Source organism: Palaemon carinicauda, chromosome 2, assembly GCF_036898095.1.
Source record: "Palaemon carinicauda isolate YSFRI2023 chromosome 2, ASM3689809v2, whole genome shotgun sequence".
Classification (NCBI taxonomy): domain Eukaryota; kingdom Metazoa; phylum Arthropoda; class Malacostraca; order Decapoda; family Palaemonidae; genus Palaemon; species Palaemon carinicauda.
Window position 1 is genome coordinate 185,395,395 of NC_090726.1, and position 7,686 is coordinate 185,403,080.

General features: G+C 31.9%; 1 pseudogene; it reads right to left on the bottom strand.

Annotated features, from left to right (window-relative positions):
• LOC137621561 (uncharacterized) overlaps positions 1–7,686 on the bottom strand; it is a 364,107-nt pseudogene that overhangs the window by 19,569 nt on the left and 336,852 nt on the right.

Consider the following 7,686-nt stretch of genomic DNA (forward strand, 5'->3'; position numbering starts at 1 on the left):
AAATTACCTGGGATGGAGAGCTGGCACCGCTGTAGGAAAACTGGGAGTCGGAGTCCTCTCCTCTCTCGCGGTCTTCGCTACAGACGGAGACGCGGTCGCTCTTCGCTCTGAAATACAAGGATTATGATATATAATGATGATAACGACAGAAGCAAAGTTAATAATGTTAATACATAATAAATGACGATGATAACGTCAACAGAAGTAATGTTGATAATGCCAATATATAGCTGACGATGATAACGCCAACAGAAGCAATGTTGATAATGTTAATACATAATATATGACGATGATAACGTCAATAGAAGGAATGTTGATAATGTTAATACAGAATAAGCAATGTTGATAATGTTAATACATAATAAATGACGATGATAACGCCAACAGAATCAATGTTGATAATGTTAATATAGAATAAGCAATGTTGATAATTTTAATACATAATAAATGACGATGATAACGCCAACAGAATCAATGTTGATAATGTTAATATAGAATAAGCAATGTTGATAATGTTAATACAGAATAAATAATGATAATAACAACAGAAGCTATGTTAATAATGTCAATACATAATATATGACGATGATAACACCAACACAAGCCATGTTGATAATGTTAATACATAATAAATAATGATGATAACAACAGAAGCTATGTTAATAATGTCAATACAATAAATATGACGATGATAACACCAACAGAAGCAATGTTGATAATGTTAATACATATTATATGACGATGATAACGCCAACAGAAGCAATGTTTGATAATTAGGGAAGCGCTATTGACAATATTAATGACAACTTAAAATATGTTTATTTTAAAGTTAATAATGTTAATAACTGGTCCAAGAATTAGGGCAGCGCCAATGGACAATGTTGATAACAACTTTTGTTGTCATAAACTTCATGACAAAATCAATATTCACAATAACAATAAACAATGATATTCTCAATACTATTAAATATTCTTGTTATTGTTGTAATGGAAAAAACAAACAAGAGGCAAGGCCGGATGACTGTTGATAAGTTAAGAGATACTAATTCCTGAACAATCATAAGGCTTCGTACCCCAGCGTTAACATTCCCTTTATAATTTCCTCCCGTGATGAAAACGATAAATATTTCCAGCACAAATATTGATGAAATAAAAGTGCCAGGGACATAATATAAACAAGTCAATAAGCATATGAACATGAACGACTAGCGGACAATTCACCCCTATGCAGAATAATCACATACGGCAGATAATTGCAATAATTCCCAGGAGCGACGTGACGTGCAAATAATTGAGAGGGGAAATATGAAGCTGGAAGTCCATAAGGCTCAGAACAGACACGATAAGGTTAGTAAAAAAGCGAGGACTTCCTCCTAATGAATAAATGTTTCTCTGGTTTGAACATGGGGTAGAAACTCTCCTGCATGAAAAAAAAAATCCCTTTCAGAACGATTACTGAAGCCTCTTGCAGCAGGTATACATTGTCCGGCAATATGCATGCAGGCAATAAACGGAGCATTGTTAAATGTACTCGGTGAGTGAAATCAAGTTTACTTTTGAGTTGCTCTCCTCTCCTCTAGTCCGCGGTTTGGTCGACCCTTTGTGACAGATTAACTCTATATCTATATTCAGGCCAAAAGACAAAATTAGGGGAGAGTAATTTCACGTATGATATATTTTTACCCTTCTGCCAATCTAGATCCGCATCGAGTTTTCCTATATAGGAGGATGTTTTCTTGCATATACAGTATACTTAGGCAAATGTCAGTATCTGCAACATGAAGGTTTATATGCATTGCTGTAACCTGTACATTATGTGGAATGTAGATAGTAAGTTGGTATATATTTTACAATGCTAACACAAATGTTTAATGTGAAAAAATCCACTACATCCTACATCATATCCTAGGTAACTCATATCAAGTATTTTTAGGAGAAAACACTTGTCGAAGCCAATAAAGCCGTAATTTCATTGTTTCTTATATACACTTAAAAATTTGCCTTACAAACGGTAAATATTCTGGAATAAATGTTGCCAGGCATTTACCTTTTTAAAAAACGAATATATTACCGTTAAAGTGACATTACGGTCTCCAACCCGTACAAGATAATAACAAATTAGGGTAAAAAGTACGGTCGCCGGTATTTCTGAAAATACGGCTGAGAACTATATATTTTACGAAGAATTTCCGATAAAAATTACGTTTTTTTTTTCTTACAATAATCGGATTTCCATGCAACTTCTCGTTCACTGTCTCTTTCTCTTTGCCCCCCCCCCCCCGGGCCAGCACATGTACAGTTGGACATAGGAATTGAAGTCTCCTTCCCACTTTCATAAAATCGAGTCCTCCTACTCACTTATCCTCACTCCATCTCGCTTCAAACACCCAAGGTTCTCCATTAACCGGAGTCTCTTCATTCTTTATAAAAATACTCAAATAGCTTTACTTATAGACATGCACAACTACGTACTCCACTTAGCCTTGTTAACAAATACGTCTAAAAAAGAAAAATAAATAAATTCAGTCTATTCAATTCTATGAGGTTATTATTTCCCCGCCTTCCAGCAAGTCTTCAATTCTGAAAGGTTTAGTCTTCTGCGGTAATCTGACGGACAAACAAATCGTGAGCATGCGCACGAATAACTCAGTTGTCTTCTTTTACATAAAAATATTTAAACTCATATTAGATTTACCCATGAAAAATAACGAGTGTTTGATATTTTATTAATAAAGGAACAGTTAAAAAAGGCCTGTCGCTTTAAATTACAAATGAAATATAAAAGGAGGAGAATATTGGTATCTCGGACTAAATATTTCAATTTTTTGTAGTCATTTTACAATGTTGAGAGAGAGAGAGAGAGAGAGAGAGAGAGAGAGAGAGAGAGAGAGAGAGAGAGAAGCTCCTCACACTTTTATAGATAACAAATTAATTATCTTACATAAATCACAATGAACAGAAGAAAATGTTCAGAAATTTCCTCTTTTGAACAATTTTGAAACAAATACAATAAGAAGAAATGCGAAAAAAACAAAATTCTGGGTATTTAACAATAAAATATTAATTCGTATGAATAATGCCATATGTAGGAATAACCATTTATAAAAGCTAAACTAATTTTTAAAAGGTAAGACAATAAGAGTTAAGCTCTTTAGGAATGAACTGAATTATTGGTAATCACGGTAGTAAAAACCTCGGTGAATCAGAATAGCACTCAAGCACCGTATAGGCATCAGACATTAAAAACCTGAATGAACTCTATTGAAAACATTATTAAAAATATACGTTTTCTTTTAGCATATGTACCATAATTATGAATTCCTAAGCTATTTCTAATCAAATATATTTCGTTAAAGAAAAGCCAAAGTATTTTGAGTGCAACATACAGCGTATCGTTTTCAAGGGGAGCCTGAAGTTGTCAGGCCTATTACGATGGCGTAAAAGATTCTTGGTGTTGTTTATTTACTCTTATAAATAATTTCAGTGTATATGAAAAAGTAATCTACAAGATGTGTTCGTAAATACCAAAAATATATACCCATGATATTTAGCAATTTTCTCCTTAGATTTCTTCATAAAAAATGTTCCGTCTTATAGCGAGGTAACTTCCTTGGACTTAAAACATGAGGTCTGTTAAATATCTTTTCCATAAACTTGGTACAAATCTCAGGAACCGTCGTTCCTAGTTTTACAAAATGTTCCACAATTCTGCGTTTCTGTTGTAAGGTTTAATGCCACTAAGCATTCCAAAACTTTCATTCCCGCTAAGGTCAAGTCAGAAAATGATCTTCCTAATTATGCATCTTAATCGGAAATTCAGAAGTTCAAATTTGGCGCAAATGGTTATTCATTGAACAGGTTAACAAGAGTATCACTTCATGTATAATTCGTTATTATTTACTTCTGTTATTCCTCTTTTATTAATCATTCTTCATTTCTTAATTTCTCTTTCTTTACTGGACGCTGCTTAGCCTCCCATTCATAGCATGCTGCTTTTACCTCAACTTGGGGGGGTAACAATATTATTATCAATAACACCTATATCAAAACTGGAGCTTTAATCTTTATCATTTCGTCCTATCCAAACTCACTCCTTTATTTCAGGTTTCTTGATTATATTCTTTGTCTATATGAGATATTACTTCAATTTGTACAACAGGATCACTCAACGACAGAATTAATATGTATAGAAATAACATTGTTACCACAAGTTGAATAAACAAATAATTGAACAGCCTCTTTTATCTTTGTAATCTAAAAGCAATTCTAATTCATATCCTCAGAGATAACAAATTTATATAGGACACATAGATGATATAATTAGTTTTCTGATTGCTCCCTTGCTTGCAGGATCAGGGTGCTAAAGTAATCGTACTTGAGTGACACCTTTTTTAAAAGTTACACTGATTGGGTGGCACTGGATATGTAATGATTAAACTCAATCCTCGGAAAAAAAAAAAAAAAAAAAAAAAAAAAAAAAAAAAAAAAAAGAGGGATTCTTTTAACGCAAGATGGCCATATATTTTCTTAATTACATAAGGACGAAAAGGAAATCTTAACAATATATTGTTGTGAAAATATATGTGAATAAGGTATAATTATATAAGTATACTGAGTCCATTAGCATAACCAGCTTCCTGAAGATTTTTTTTTATATATATCCGTGAATTATCACAATTCTAGATCCCCTAGAAATCAAGTGAATTTAATCTTACTTATTGAATTTAATTGCAGTGTATTACTAAGAAGATATATCATTATTAATATTTCAGTTATTATCACTGCTATCATTATAATCTAACATCACGATTCTCATCATTTCTATTAGATGCACAATCTGTTTCCTTGATTAAATATAGTTTTATCCCACCAATGAAACCTGAACCGCATTTATTTATATATATATATATATATATACATATATACATATATATATATATATGTATATATATATACATATATATATATATATATATATATATTACAGATATGAAATCGATCCAAACATAAATGCACAAGAATATTCTTTCTTCTACGAAACACAAACACACACACTCATACAAATATATATATATATATATGTATATATATATATATATACATATATATATAATATATATATGTATATAAATATACACATATATATACTGTACACACACATATATATACATATATATATATATATATATATATTATACATATATATACAGTACATATATATATATATATATATATAGGTGTTCATGAACCTGGATACAGACCTTACAAGTCTGATGCAAGCTACAATGATTCATAATGATATCCAGGAGTCACCAGAGTGAATACACTGCAAGAGAGATGAAAACAAGAGAAGTAATAATTCTGGACGACACTTGAGAAAGAAATTAGGATATGAAAAAAAAAAGGTCATTTTTTTTGACATTTTTCTCTGAGCAATGACATGTTACAAGATTCTGTCCGGATAAAATTTGCCATACATATGAATCTTTGCATGACGTCAATATTTCTCTGCGTGAAACCCAATTTCCATATGGAAAAAGCTTACTTCAAAATAGTAGAAAAATGCAGGTGAAAACCCAGTGGCATATGAATAAAATACAACTGCATTTGAAGAGCCAATTACTTAAAATAAATAAAGTGCATTGTGCAAGCGATGGAACTGCTTATAAAAACTGCAACTGCATATGAGAAAACAATTGAACAATTGCATGCAAATGATGAGCTCTGGGCGAGTTATCTCGATTAAAAAAAAAAAGCCGAGACGATATTCCAATGCTTTTAAAATTCACATAAATACATTTACATATTGTCTTCTTTTCCATGCAACTGATGTTGTAAATCTACGCGAAGTGAAAAGAACGAACATAGTGGGAGATCTGCATATTCCATGGGTATTAACCGAAGGAGAGTGCAAAGCGGAATACCAGAATACCAATGCACTAATCATAAAACGCGTTTTAAGTCCGAAATGAAATAACTGGTAGTTGCAGCTTCTGCATTAATTATATTGCTTTGCTATGAAAAAATATCAACGGGGGATGGTAATCTAACTAGCTGGAACGTAAAAAAAAAAAAATATACGTTTACATTTATATATATAAAACAGAGATTACGGTAATAATAAACGAAGTTCCGGCAATATGCATGGTTAATAGGAGAAAAGTGCGTTCATGAAATGCAATATAGAGCTGCTTAATGAAGAGAGCGAATTATAATTCATGTCGAAAATGATTGGTCACTTACTTGCAATAAAATGAAACATAAGTTATTCCACGACGGAGTAATTTTACGATACGCTATTAATATTGGAATAATTTACTGATAAGATAAAATGACTCCTATCAAATTGAGAGTAAAAATGACAACGAATCTTATGTCAATTCGCACCACTCTTCCTATGCATTAATCTGCGCTGATATAATACTGTATTTCCAACTTACTTGAAATTAGATTGTTTAAAATTATTACCCAAGTGGTTTGACACTTATATGATATACTGGGAGCATTGCTTTACCTCCTTTCTCAATTTCTCAGGTAAAACTTATGTATTTTATTCTAAATCAATGTAGTTCACACAGGACTGTATGGTATATTGAAACCTTATTTCAAATTATTTTCTTTCACGTCATTGGGAATTGCCAAAGATCACCGTCAATTTGAATTAGTTGACTATTTTCATGGTTATACAACGAATTCCTTCAGTGTTTCTCTGACCAACTTATACTAAGGACAATGTTTATTTTTGGCTTTCTATGGAAAATGTAATCTACCCAATACAGTAAGGAGCAGGTGCCTGGCTCTCTATATATATATATATATATATATCTTGTTAGGCTCAGCGGCATGGCATATCATGGTGAGAAGGGCAGTGTTTAGGAAGTGGAAACAGGTGTGTGTGTGTGTGTGTGTGTGTGGACGCACGTGCATATCTTTCAAAATATTTAGCCGTCATATTTGACGGGTGGCGTACATTAGTCAAGAATAAACTTCCATTTGAAAATATACTAATACCAGCAAGAAGTATTTGTTTATGGATTAATAATGCAGACCATTGTTAAATTGAAGAGTGATAGTCATATTAATATAAGAAAATACAGTTTATTGCGTAAACATTTGTTATATTCCTTCAATACCACGTTATTTTTCGTTGACAAAAAGCCTGAAAACCTTTACAACAATTCAATAGGGTCTTTATTTCATTCCGTTTAAAGGTTCCAGCAACCTCTTTTACCATATTCTGTTTCCAAGTTAGGAACAGTTCAGAGATAATTCAATATGAAGTTATATAGGATTAGTTTTTATCTCTTATGGGTTAAATTGTATTCTCTCTCTCTCTCTCTCTCTCTCTCTCTCTCTCTCTCTCTCTCTCTCTCTCAAGTTGAACGGTTAAACAAAATAAAGTTGAAAATGATGGTTGACAATATCTACTATCATAATTGAATACCACAAAAATATATATAAAATAGATTGAGCCCAAAAAGGAAAATCGTAGCGAAAATATTCCATAAAAACTTTCAAATGTTCTGATTATAAAAAGTAATATATCTTGTTGCCTTACAAGATTGATCGATCTTGTAGCCTGTGGTGACATTTTATGGAAATGATCTAGGAAAAGATTAATCGAAGATCTGTAAGGATTAATGAGCTTTTATTATGACTCAAGTTCAAGATAATTGTTATTGTGCT